Source organism: Notamacropus eugenii, chromosome 6 (assembly GCF_028372415.1).
Source record: "Notamacropus eugenii isolate mMacEug1 chromosome 6, mMacEug1.pri_v2, whole genome shotgun sequence".
In the NCBI taxonomy this organism is placed as follows: domain Eukaryota; kingdom Metazoa; phylum Chordata; class Mammalia; order Diprotodontia; family Macropodidae; genus Notamacropus; species Notamacropus eugenii.
The window spans coordinates 229450940-229465232 of NC_092877.1; the positions used below are offsets into that span (position 1 = coordinate 229450940).

At 37.9% G+C, this 14293-nt stretch overlaps 1 long non-coding RNA gene across 1 annotated transcript in view; it reads left to right on the top strand.

Moving 5' to 3' along the window:
- The first annotated feature begins 973 nt into the window (after nt 1-973).
- Nucleotides 974-14293, top strand: part of LOC140512743 (uncharacterized) — a 33685-nt gene continuing 20365 nt past the window's right edge. Inside the window, exon 1 of the long non-coding RNA XR_011969896.1 lies at nt 974-1083. This is a non-coding gene — a long non-coding RNA (uncharacterized lncRNA). The remainder of the gene's footprint in view (nt 1084-14293) is intronic.

The window sequence follows — 14293 nt, forward strand, 5'->3', positions numbered from 1 at the left end:
TGAATGCATCCGCTCAGGAGAGAAAGAGAGAAAATATAGACTGAGTCCCTCCAATGGAAGAGGGGGATGTTTGGCTACTTGAGAAGGGGTGTAGCTGTAACCCAATGAGGCATGTTGAACTTTCTTATTAGGAAACTGTGGATTGCTTCAATCCCCTCCCCACCCTGCCAATGTTTCTTTTCCTTTTTTCCCATAATGCAGCAAAATTTTACTCTGCTCTTTTAAGTTTATCCATAATATCCGATTTAATCAATATTTTAAGACAGCTGGTAGTGTAGTAGATTGAACACTGGGTCTAGAGTCACAAAGACCCAAATCCAACCTTAGACACTGCTGGGTGACCCTGGACAAGTTACTTATTCTCCTTTTGCCTAGGCTTCCTCAATTGTAAAATGGAGATAAAAATAGCCCCTACCTCACAGGATTATTGTGAGGATCAAGTGAGATAATTTTTGTAAAGCACTTAATGTAGCTGACGCATAATCAGCACTTAATAAACTCTTTTTCTTCCTCTCCCCTCTTAAAACCACTTTAGATATGAAGTTATGATCAAACATAACTGCTTTGATTTGTGTATATCATTAATTGCAAATAGAAAGTTCGTAGGAGAGAGACTGTGATTTGTATATGTAGAGAAAGACAAAGGTATAAACTTTCTATTTCAAATGCCAGGATTCTGTTTTAGCTAGAGTGTCTTGACAGGTAAGAGAGAATCTTACTGATCTGGATTTTTCTCCTATGTTATATATGGTATTTCAAAAGTCAGTGCAGTGGTAAGCTACTGAAGCTTACTGCTGCACTAAGACTTTGGGGACACCTGGTTTAAACATCCCAAAGTATGGTAAAAGTACATTCAGAGTTCTCTTTCCCCATTCCTTCCCTTCAGCAAAAAATCAAGCTGTTTGGTATTGCTAGCTGGTAAGGGAGGAAATGGACACATTAAGTCATTCTCCATTATTTTCTCTCTACACAGGCTCATAATGATAAGGATTGGAAAAGTACAGGAACCCTAAGGCTGGAGTTCCCTGGATGGGCTGTCCTGAAAGAATTCACAGACTCAAGCAAGTCTTCCTGGAAGTCAAGGTGGTAAAGATTTATTATGTTTTTCAGAGGTCAAGAGTTCTTAGGGAACTTGTAAACGTAGAGGAGTACAGTTAAAGTTTATATAGGATATTATATAGTAAGACATATGCCAAATATGCTAACTAGGTGATTCAGGGCAGGATTAGGGAGTAGTTAGTTCTTAAAGGAACATGAACTTTTAGTATCTACTGTGCAGGTATTTTACCCAGAGTTCATCAGGAAATAACCCAAGGCAGGGTCAGGGCTGACTGAGAAATACCCAGGCTGTTCCCATCAATATCTGATTAGATAAGATAAACATAAAGGAGTATATGTATGTCTAAGTCTAGGATACATATGATTGGTCAGTGAGTAGTAAATCTCTTTATGACCCAGTACATAGCAGGTTCAGTCAGTACACAACTGGTTCAAACCAATAAATTCAGCTGGCTACTGTATCAGGAAGAGAGATCTCACGTAGGCTGTCCTTGGGCTGGGGAGAAACTGCCCAGGATAGTGTTTTGGGGCTAGGGTGAAATGTGACTTTTAGAGAGAAATGTGATTTTAGAATTGGGGTCCAAGCACAGGAACCCAAGCATCCCATCAATAAGACCTCCTTGAAAGGAGTAAGACAATTACTAAGTCTAGTCCTGTTAGAGGAGAGAAAGGAGAAAGTCTGACAGGCCAGAATTCCAAGATGGGCGCTGTAGAATAGAGAGTAGAAAGGTTTCTTTTCTCTTCATATGTAGCTAAGCATCCCAGACAATAAATTGGCTACAGGTTCATTATTTCAACATCTCTATGAGACAGGGAATATAGGTATTATTATCCTCTTACTATAGATTATTTTCCAGATTTGGAAACTGAATCCTAGAGAAATTAAATGACTTACCCATAGTCACATAGCTAGTAACTGTCTTCAGGAGGATTTGATGTTGAACCTCTCTTAACTCCAAGTCCAATCGTCTTTTCTTCCAACTATGCTACTTCTCTCAGTGGATACAAGCAATTTATTAGCAAGAATTTTCTGGAAGATGGTGGAGTAGAAAGACACACATATGCTGGCTCTCCCCACATAACCCATAAAATACCTATAGAGAAGGACTCTCAACAAATTTTGGAGCAGCAGAAGTGGAGAACTACAGAGTGGAGGAGATTTCCAGCTGAGGGTGACCTGAAAGTCCCTTGGGAAACATCTATTGCGATGTGAAGCAGAGCGCAGACCAGCTTTGGCCATGGTGAACGGCTTGTAAACAGCCCTCAGGGGTGGAATCTCTAGTCACAGTAGCAATGGGTTTGCAGATCCTTCAACCCACTGCTGCCAAAGGTCAGTGACAGGGTTTTTTCAGCTGGTTGTGAAGGGAGAGGGGCTTTCCCATAGCTCTGGCTTTAGGCAGCGGCCACAGAGGTCACAACGGGCAGGTGGCAGCAGTTCCCACAGCAGCCCCTACAGCAGCCGGTATCCATTGTTGGATTGTAAAAACCCTGAGGGCACTGAGCAGCTGATGCTTACCTCAGCCCTGTGTAGAGGCCCTGCAGCAGCTGATCTTTATCTCACACTGAATGTTGGCCCTGCACATGCAGGTTATCTGAATCTCAGCTCCCAGTGCTGGCTTGGTGGAACTGGAGGCCAGGTGGCTGTGGAGAGGAAACTCTGCTAAGATTCTGGGCACAAAAATCTCTCTGTGCTCCCAGACCAGTGTACATGCTTGATTGTGCCACCTTGGAAGAAATGAGATCCTACAGATTCCCAGAGTATACCCTACTCTTGACAAAGGACCCAAAAATCAAATAACTGTTTGGGAAAATGCCCAAAAAAGGGGAAAAAAATAAGACTATAGAAGGTTACTTTGTTGGTGAACAGTTATCTTCTCCCATCCTTTTAGATGGGGAAGAACAATGCTTACCATCGGGGAGAGACACGGAAGTGAAGGTTTCTGTATCCCAAACATCCAAAATAAATATTCAATGGTCTCAGGCCATGGACAGCTCAAAAAGGATTTTGAAAATCAAGTAAGAGAGGTGGAGGAAAAATTGGGAAGAGAAATGAGAGAGATGCAAGAAAATCATGAAAAGCAGCTAGTCAACAACTTGCTAAAGGAGAACCAAAAAAATGCTGAAGAAAATAACACCTTGAAAAATAGGCTAACTCAATTAGCAAAAGAGGTTCAAAAAGCCAATGAGGAGAAGAATGTTTTAAAAAGCAGAATTAGCCAAATGGAAAAGGAGGTTCAAAAGCTCACTGAAGAAAATAGTTCTTTAAAAATTGGAATGGAACAGATGAGGCTAATGACTTTATGAGAAACCAAGAAATCACAAAACAAAACCAAAGGAATGAAAAAATGGAAGATAATGTGAAACATCTCATTGGAAAAACAACTGATCTGGAAAATAGATCTGGGAGAGACAATTTAAAAATTATGGGACTACCTGAAAGCCATGACCAAAAAAAAGAGCCTAGACATCATCTTTCATGAAATTATCCAGGAAAATTGCCCTGATATTCTAGAACTGGGTGCAAAATAAATCTTGAAAGAATCCACTGATCACCTCCTGAAAGAGATCCAAAAAGAGAAACTCCTAGGAACATGTGGCCAAAGTGCAGAGTTCCCAGGTCAAGGAGAAAATATTGCAAGCAGCTAGAAAGAAACAATTCAAGTACTGTGGAAATACAATCAGGATAACACAAGATCTAGCAGTTTCTACATTAAGGGACCAAAGGGCTTGGAATATGATATTCCAGAAGTCAAAGGAACTAGGACTAAAACCAAGAATCACCTACCCAGCAAAACTGAGTATAATATTTCAGGGGAAAATATAGTCTTTCATGAAATAGAGGACTTTCAAGCATTCTTGATGAAAAGACCAGAGCTGAAAAGAAAATTTGACTTTCAAACACAAGAATCAAGAGAAGCATGAAAAGATAAACAGCAAAGATAAATCATAAGGCACTTACTAAAGCTGAACTATTTACATTCCTACATGGAAAGACAATATTTGTAACTCTTGAAACTTTTTTCAGTATATGGGTAGTTGGTGGGATTACACACACACACACACACACACGCACACACACGCATACACACACACACACATACACAGAGAGAGAGAGAGAGAGAGAGAGAGAGAGAGAGAGAGAGAGAGAGCGAGAGCACAGGGTAAATTGAGTAGGATAGGATCATATCTTAAAAAAATGAAATTAAGGGATGAAAGAGAAATATATTGGGAGGAGAAAGGGAGAAATGGAATGGGGCAAATTGTCTCTCATAAAAGAGGCAAGTAAAAGACTTTTCAGTGGAGGGAAAAGGGGGAAGTGAGAGAAAAAACATGAAGCTTACTCATCACATTTGACTCAAGGAAGGAATAAAATGCACACTCATTTTGGTATGAAAACCTATCTTACATACAGGAAAATGGGGGAGAAGGGGATAAGCAGGGTGGGGGGGATGATGGAAGGGAGGGCAGTGGGAGGTGGGAACAATTAGAAGTCAACACTCTTGGGGAGTGACAGGATCAAAAGAGAGAATAGAAGAAATGGGGGAAGGGATAGAAGAAAAGGATGGAGGGAAATATAGTTAGTCTTACACAACACGACTATTATGGAAGTCATTTGCAAAACTACACAGATATGGCCTACATTGAATTGCTTGCCTTCCCAAAGGGAAGGGGTGGGGAGGGAGAGATGCAGAGAAGTTGGAACTCAAAGTTTTAGGAACAACTGTTGAGTATTGTTCTTGCATACAACTGGGAAATAAGAAATACAGGTAATGGGGTATAGAAAGTTATCTTGCCCTACAGGACAAAAGAGAAGATGGGGATAAGGGAAGGGAGGGATGTTACAAGGGAGGGCAGATTGGCGATAGGTATAATTAGAATGCTTGGCGTTTTGGCGTGGGAGGAGGGGAGAAATGGGGAGAACATTTGGAACTCAAAATTTTGTGGAAATGAATGTTGAAAACAAATAAATTTAAATACAAAAAATAAAATAAAAAAATACAGAAAGGTAAAAAAAAATTTTCTGTCAATTTGATTTGTTAATTATTGGCACTGGGTATTAATCAAAGTCTTCAAAACTAAAGATAATTTTTTTTGGTTTTGAGGCTGCTTTAAAGGTGACCCAGGCTGAGAATGAGAACCCTATTATTTTATGATTCAGTGAGGTGAATCTCAACAAACATCCTATATGGAAACCTATTTCAAACATCACAGAATCTCAGCATTGAAAAGAAACTTGAAGGTCACCTACATCAACTTATACCTACACAGGAGTCTTCTCCACAATATTCTCCCCAAAATGGTCTCTCACTTCTGCTTAAAAACTTCCAGTATTAAGCAATTTGCCACCCCTTAAGACAGGTTACTGTACTTTGGGGATAGCTCTAGGTGTTATGCTTGGGTTAAAAAAAATAAATTTCAGAAATACAAGACAGGTGAAATACAGTTAAATAGCAATTTGTCTAACAAATATGCAGACTACAAGCTCAATAGGAACCAAAAGTGTCATGTGGCAGCCAAAAATCCTAATATAATATTGGTCTATAGTAAGAGAGACATAGCTTCGAAGAATAAGGAGGTGATTATTTTTTTTAAGTATTCTGCTCTTGTTAGATCACAGATCTGGAGTTCTATACTCATTTCTGGGTGTCAGAGTTTAATAAGGATAATGGTTTACTTTAGAGTGATGAGAGGAGGGCCAATCAAGGTAGTCACAGGTTTATAGACCTGGAGCTCTAAGGGATTTCAAAGGCTATCTAGTCCAACTCCAGTATTTTACAAATTAGGACAGAGAGATTAAATGCCATGCTTAAAGTCCCTGGGGTAGGGTATATATCAAACTATTCCGAGATTTCTTCTCATCAATAAGAAATTCTAAACCTTTTTGATGCCTCCTCAGGCCTCCCTAGCACCACTTCTCTACCCTCTTCTGAGCACCTTGCCTCATAGTTCAATCTCTCTTCCTCTCAAATTAAGGCCATTTTCTAAGACCTCACACCCATGGGCTCCTCTTCATCTCATTTCACACAGATATCATGGCCTATTAAGTCTTCCTTCACACCCTGTCTCACATGAAGAGGTAGCCTTCTCTTTGACAAGAGAATCCCCTCTATAATGATCCCCTTTTCTCCAGCAGATTGAACCTTTTTCTCATTCACACTTAGATCTCTGCCTGTCTCCTGACTAGCTTCTCTGTTGCCTACAAACATATTCATGTCTCCTTCATCCTCAGAAAATGATCACTGACCTAACCATTCCTGCTAGCTTATTGTTCTACATTTCCCTTTTGTGGTTACACACTTGGAGAAGAATATCTAAAATTGGTGCTCCTATTTCTTCTCTTCATTCCCTCTTCTGACTCCTCTTCATTCTGGCTTTCCAATCTTACCTTTCAACTGAATCCCCATTGGGAATTTTCTTGGCAAAGAGTGGTTTGTGATTTCCTTCTCCAGCTCATTTTACAGATGAGGAAACTGAGGCAAACATGGTGAAGTGACTTGCCCAAGATCACACAGCTAGCAAGTATTTGAGGCCAGATTTGAACTCAGGAGGTTGCATCTTCCTGACCTCAGGCCTGGTGCTCTATCCACTGTGCCACCTGGCTACCCAAGCTCTATGACTCTAGATAGTGTCAGTCATCGTCTTATCCTAATTACTCTCTCCTCTCTAGATTTTCATGACACTGCTCTCCTTTTCCTCCTCCTCCTCCTCCTATCTGTCCTTAGTCTCCTTTGCTGATCAGGTCATGCCTACTAAACTTGAGTATCCTCTAAGGTTCTTTCATAGGCTCTCTTTCCTTCTTCTATACTATGACTGTCGAACTCAAATAGAAAGGGAGGCAACTAATCCAGAATGCTGAAAAGCTGAATATTGATATAGTTTTAAGATGTAATATTATCACTGTTTTATTATATTTATATTTATTTTTTTCAATAATTCCTAAGTACCTTTTAATCTGGTTCAGGCAGCACTTTGGAGTGTGCTGATCCATATGCTGCTTGTGGGCTGTTTATCGCACCTCTACTCTACATTGTTTCTCTTGGTGATCTCATTAGATCCCATTGGTTCAGTTATCATCTTTATGTGGATAATTCACAGGTCTATTTATCCAGCCCTAATCTCTCTGCTGATCTGCCATTAGATACCTCAGACTGAATTTCTTGTAGAAATCTCAAATTCATCATGTCCAAAATATAACTCATTTTCTTTTCGCCTAAGTCATCACTTTTTCCCCTAACCTTCCAAATACTGTCAAAAGAACTACTATTCTCCTAGTACCCCACTTACATGTACCTAGTACCCCAAGCTTACACGTCATTGTCAATTTTTCACTCTTGTTTATCCCATATATTCAACCTGTTATCAAGTTTTTCTTGTTCTATTGACATCTCTTTCTATATTCCGTCCTCCTGTCCCCCCCCCCCCCCCCCCACCTCCCACCACTTCACTCCACTTTTGGCCTATTGCAATAGTCTGATGGTTGGTCTGTTTACTTCGAGTCTCTTCCTCTTCAGTCTATTGTCCTCCCAGAGGCCAAAATGTTTTTCCTAGAGTGTAAATCTGACCTTGTCATCCCCCTACTCAAACTCCAGTGACTCCTTATTCCTCTTGGATCAAATATAAAATCCTTTGCTTAAATTTTTTCCCCCAAATTTTTTAGTTTATTTGTTTTCAGTTTTCAACAATCACTTCCATAAATTTCAAATTTTCTCCCTTTTGCACCACCTTCCCTCCCGAAGATGACATGCAATCTTATATGACTTCTACACACACATTCTTATTAAACACATTTTCACATTATTCATGGTGCATAGAAGAATTAAAATGAATGGGAGAAACCATAAGAAAAACAAAACAAAACAAAACATAACAGAGGAGAAAAGAGTCGCTTCATTCTGCTTTCCAACTTCGTAGTTCCTTCTCTGGATGTGGATGGCATTTTGCATCATGAGTCCTTTGGAAATGTTTTATATCCTTACATTGCTGCGAAGGGCTAAGTCCATCAAAAACAGTCCTTGCATACTGTGGCTGTTACTGTGTATAATGTCCTCCTGGCTCTCCTCACTTTACTCAGCATCAGTTTGTATAAGTCTTTCCAGGTTTTTCTGAGGTCCACCTGTTCCTCATTTCTTATAGCAGAATAGTATTCCATTCCATTCATATACCATACTTGCTGATGTTCTAGGTAGATACTACTTATTATTTTAAGGAAGGTTCCATTTATTCCTATGCTCTCCAGTGTTTCTGCATCTATTGATATAATTACATGGTTTCTGTTAGTTTTGTTGTTGATATGATAAATTATGCTGATAATTTTCCTAATATTGAATCAGGCCTACATTCCTGGTATACATCCTACCTGATATTCTTGTGATAAGTTGCTGTAATCTTTTTGCTAATATCTTATTTAAAATTTTTGCATCAATATTCATTAGGGAAATTGGTTTATCATTTTCTTTCTCTGTTTTGGCTCTTCTTGGTTTAGGTGTCAGCACCATATTGGTACCATAAAAAGAACTTGGTAGGACTACTTCTTCATTAGTTTTCCCAAATAGTTTATATAGTATTGAAATTAATTGTTCTTTGTATGTTTGATAGAATTTGCTTGTAAATTCACTGGCCCTGGACAGTTTATTTATGGCTTGTCCACTCTTTTTCTGAAATGGGGTTGTTTCTACCTTCATCCTGTGCGTATCCCCTTGTTTCAAATGTGTTTCTTGTAAACAACATATTGTGGTATTATAGTTTTTAATCCATTCTGCTATCTGCCTCCTTTTATGAGAGAGCTCATCCCATTCACATTCACAGTTATGATTACTATCTGTGTCTTTCTTCTCCATTCTATCCCCTCTTTATGCTTTTATTTCTCCCTTCTCCCTTCCCCTCCTCAGAGTTTTACTTTTGACCACCACCTCTCTCAATCTTCCTTCCCTTCTATCAGGTCCCCTCCCTTTTCTTTCCCTTTTCTCTTACTACTTCTTCCCTCCCTTCTAACCATTCCCTCCCCTTTCTTCCTTCTTTCCTCTCCTACTGCTTGTAGAGCAAGTTAGATTTCTATACTTAACTGAGCATGTTATTCCCTCCTTGAACCAAATTCAATGAGAGTAAAGGTCAAACAATGCTCATCTTCCTCCCTTCTTTCCCTCTACTATAATATGTTTTTGTGCCTCTTCATGTGATATAATTTACACTTTTCTGCCTCCTCCTTTTGCATCCATTAGTTAGGTTTTTATCATCATATCGATTACTTTATACCCACACCCTCTATATATATCCCTTTTAAATGTCATAATAAATATACAACTCTCAAGATTAATAAGTATCATCCTTCCACATAGGGATGTAAATGCTTTGCCCATATTAAATAAGTTTTTCTTTTCTCTCTGTTTACCTTTTCATGCCTCTCTTCAGTCTTATATTTGAAGTTCAAATTTTCTATTGAGTTCTGGCCTTTTCATCAGGAAGGTCTGGAAATCCCTTATTTCATTGAATGTCCATCTCCTTGCTTTATTCTCAATTTTTCTGGGTAATTAATCGTTGGTTGTAGTTCAAGCTCCTTTGCCTTACAGAATATCATATTCCAGTCTCTATGATCTTTTAATGTAGAAGCTTCAGGGTCCTGTGTTATCTTGACTGTAGTTCCTCAATAATTTGAATTGTTTCATTTTGGCTGCTTGCAGTATTTTCTTCTTGATCTGATAATTCTAGAATTTGACAACAATATTCCTTGGTGTTTCTAATTTGGGATCTCTTTAAGGAAATTTTCAGTGGATTTTTTTTATGACTATTTTGCCTTCTGGATCTAAGATGTCAGGAAAGTTTTCATTGATGATTTCTTGAAAGATACTGTCCAGGCTCTTTTTTTCATCATGACTTTCCAGTACACCAATAATTCTTAGATTTTCTCTGCTGGATCTATTTTCCAGATCATTTGCTTTTCCAATGAGATATTTTACATTTTCTTCTATTTTTTCATTCTTTAGATTTTGTTTGACTGATTCTTGATGCCTCATGGAGTCTTCCCCTTACCTTCTATTTACCCAATTCTAATTTTTAACTAATTGTTTTCTTCAATTAGTTTTGTACCTCCTTTTTCATTTGTTCAGTTGTTTCTTTTTAAGGAGTTATTTTCTCCAGTTAGGTTTTGTACCTTCTTATCCATTTGGCCAATTTTACTTTTTAAGGAGCTGTTTCCTTCAGTGAATTCTTTTTTTCATTTTTGTCAACTATATTTTTTAAATCATTGGTCAATTTTTCTTCTCCCTCTCTAATTTGGCTTCTAAAATCCTTCTTGAGCTCTTCCAAAAATGCTTTTTGGGCTTGATATCAGTTCATATTCCCTTTCAAGATTTCAGGTATGGGTATATTGTCAGTGCTGTCCTCTTCTGAATTCATATTTTGATATTCCCTATCCCCATGGTCAGATTCTCTGGTCTTTGCTTTTCTAATTTGCTTCTTACTCATGGTGATTGCCTTTTTCCTGGCTTTTAAAGTGTATCTCTGCTTTGGGGGCACAGTAGGCTCTCTCCTACGTTTCTTGTGCTGGGAGCAAGGGGTCTGGTTACTGACTTTGTGTGATGTGACCTCTGGTTCTGTAAGCTAGAAGCTATGTAATGCTGCAGTTTACCTGGGTGCAGAGCTAGCTGGTGTGTGCCAAGGTCAAGGGCAGGTGAAGTCTTTCTGAGTTTCCCTGGGATTACACTAAAGATTATAGTACAAGGTGTGGGGGATGGGTGGTCTAGCCCCTGGAGATCTCTTCCTCCCTAGGAGTGTGCTAGAGAACAGGCAGGCTCAGTGGCTAGTGGACCCCCATATATGCGGGTGTCCCCTGACTGTTCTAAGGCATGCCTGGGGTCCTGGTGTTGGTGCTTACTGGCTCCACCCCCACACCCCCTTTGTGCTCAGGATCTCCTGCTGGTCCACTTAGATTGGGCTTTCTGGGATGCCTCTGGTGCTGCACTGGTCCTCTTCAGCCATGGCAAGAAAGACCCTTTCCGTCAATATCCCCAGCCTACTGAGCTGAAAGACTGCTATACCCCTTCTACTGGCTCCACTATTCCCAGATTTCTCCTGGGCCAATATTCTCTGGGTTTTTCAGTGTCAGCAAGGGAGAGTGAGAGCACTTAAGGTTTACTCTGTCATCTTGGCTCTTGGAAGTTCCCTTTGCTTACTTTTTAAAGCCTTTCACAACATGATGTCTTTCTACTTATCCAGTCTTTATGTACTCTGTTACCCTCTACATAGTCTGTGATCAAGAGATGTTAGCAATTCATTGCACATGCTAGTCCATTTACTGGCTCTGTGCCTTCTCCCATCTCCTGGCTTCCTTCAACACAGCTCAGATCTCACCTACTACATGAGACCTCTTGTAATCTCCAGATCTACACCTTAATTACTGGTAGTAGGATGTTCCTCACATTAGACACTAAATAAATCTCCTGTTGTAATAAAAAATTTTTTAAATAATTTATTTTAATGTTTAACATTCATTGTTATAAGATTTTGAGTTCCAAAAATTTCCCCCTTCTATCTCTCCCTCTCCCTAAGATGCATGCAATCTGATATAGGTTATACAATCATACTAAACATAGCTCCACATTAGTCATGTTATGAAAGAAGAATCAGAACAAAAGGCAAAAACCACAAGAAATAAAAAAACAAAAAAAAAGAAAAAATAATATGCTTTGATCTGCATTAAGACTCCATAGTTCTTTCTCTGAATGTGGATACTCTTTTTCTATCATGAGTGTTTTGGAATAGTCTTAGATCATTGCATTGCTGAGAAGAGCTAAATCTATCAAAGTTGGTCATCACACAATGTTGCTGTTACTGCGTACAATTTTCTACTCATTCTGCTCACTTCACTTAGCATCAGTTCATGTAAGTCTTTCCAGGTTTTTCTGAAATCTTCCTGCCCATCATTTCTAATGGAACAATAGTTTTAGATTCATGTACTACAACTTGTTCAGCTATTAACCAATCTAAACCCACAGTTCAAGAAGTGCTGAATGGGTCACACGTGCAAAAAAAAAATTTAAGAAGTCCTGATTTAGAGCATTTTTTTATATGGACAGAGACAGCTTTAATTTCTTCATAAGAAAACTGACTGTTCATATCTTTTAAACATTTATCAATTAGGGAATGTAATGTTAACTAGATCTTCCTCGCCTGTTAATAGGCCTCAAGTAGCTTTTGTTAATTTCTGTTGAGGCACTGGGTCAGAGAGTTCTGCCCTCCACCTCTGAAAAGTGTATATATACTCTGAGGTGAGGTTTTACTTTTGGGCTTACACATTGGAAGTGTTTGTTTGGCCAGATGAGACTCTGGGTAGCCACTAAGGAGCCCCCTGGTATTGAAAACCTAGATGTTGGTGCTTCTCTCTCCATATGTATGTAAGACAGTTGGATCTGTCTGTTGATCTCTGATGTATATATTGCTTACAGTCAGACAGTTAGAAGTCCTGTCTTTTGGTTATTATTTCTTTGTATTTTCTCTGAAGTTCATGGTGCTGAATTTTTCCTCTGAACTAAGTGAATTACATATGTGCTTCATTAAAGTGATTGTTGATCCCTCAAAAGTTGTTTTCCTTTTAGAAAAGCAGATCTAAGAACCTGTACAGGCCCTCCTGTGTATGTCAGGGTCTCTATCTCTTATTTGGTCATAAATTATCCTGTCCTCCATAGAACTGACAGGTGAACTATTCCTTGCCCTCCTAATTTGCATATAGTATCATTCTTTATACATAAATATTTTTTACTTTTTTTTTTTACCTTATCTTAGTATATGATCTAAGATGCTGATCCATGCCTAGTTTCTGCCACACAATTTTCTAGTTTTTTCAGAAGTTTTTGTCAAATAGGGAGTTCTTATCCTGAAAGCTGGAGTCTTTGGGTTTATGAAACCGATTACTATAGTCATTGACTACTGTGTGTTGTATACTTACCTATTTCACTGATCCATCAGTCTGTTTCTTAGCCAGTACCAAGTCCTTTTGATCATTGCTGCTTTATAATACAGTTTAATATCTAGTACAGCTGGGTCACCTTCCCTTGCATTTCTTTTCAAGAATTCCTTCAATACTCTGGAACTTTTGTTCTTCCAGATTAATTTTGTTATTTTCTTCTAGTTCTATAAAAAATTTTTTTTGGTAGTTTGACTGGTATGGCATTGAACAATAGATTAATTTTGGTAGAATTACCTTTTTTTATATCACCTAGAATACATTTGAACAACTGACATTTTTCCAGTTATTTGAATTTGACTCTGTTTGTGTGAAAAGTGTTTTGTAATTGTGTTCATATAGTTTTTGAGTTTGTCTTAGCAGGTAGGCTCCCAAATATTTATATCATCTATAATAACTTTAAATGAAGTTCTCTTTCAATCTTTGCTTCTGTGCTTTGGTAGTAATATATAGAAACACTGATGTTTTTTTATAGATTTATTTTATATCCTACAACTTTGCAAAATTTGTTAATTACTTCAAGTAGTTTTTTAGCTGATTCTCTGGGATTCTCTATATACCATCATATCATTTTTAAAGAGAGATAGTTTTGTTTCTTCATTGACTATTCTAATTCCTTCTATTTCTTTTTTTCTCTTATTGTTAACATTTGTAGTACAATATTGAATAACAGTGGCAATAATGAACATTCTTGTTTCACCCCCAATCTTATTAGAAATGCTTCTAGCTTATACTCATTACATATAATGCTTGCTGTTGGTTTTAGATAGATGATACTTATCATTTTAAGGAAAATTCCATTTATTCCTATGCTCTCCAGTGTTTTTAATAGAAATGGGTATTGTATATTGTCAAAAGCTTTCCCTGCATCTATGGAGATAATCATATGATTTCTGTTAATTTTGTTATTGATATGGTCAATTATGCTTAGTTTTCCTGTATTGAACCAGCCTTGCTTTTTCGCTATAAATCCTACCTGATCACAGTGTATTATCTTCATGTTAAATTGCTGTAATCTTATTGCTAATATCCAATTTAAATTTTTTGCATCAATATTCATTATGGAAATTGGTCTATAAATTCTTTTTTCTGTTTTGCCTCTTCCTGGTTTAAGTATCAGTACCATAAAAAAAATTTTAATAGGATTCATTCTTTGCATATTTTTCCAAACAGTTTATATGTTATTGGAATTAATTGTTCTTTAAATGTTTGGTAGAATTCACGTGTAAATTCATCTGTTCATGGAGATTTTTTCTTAGGGAATTCATTAATAAT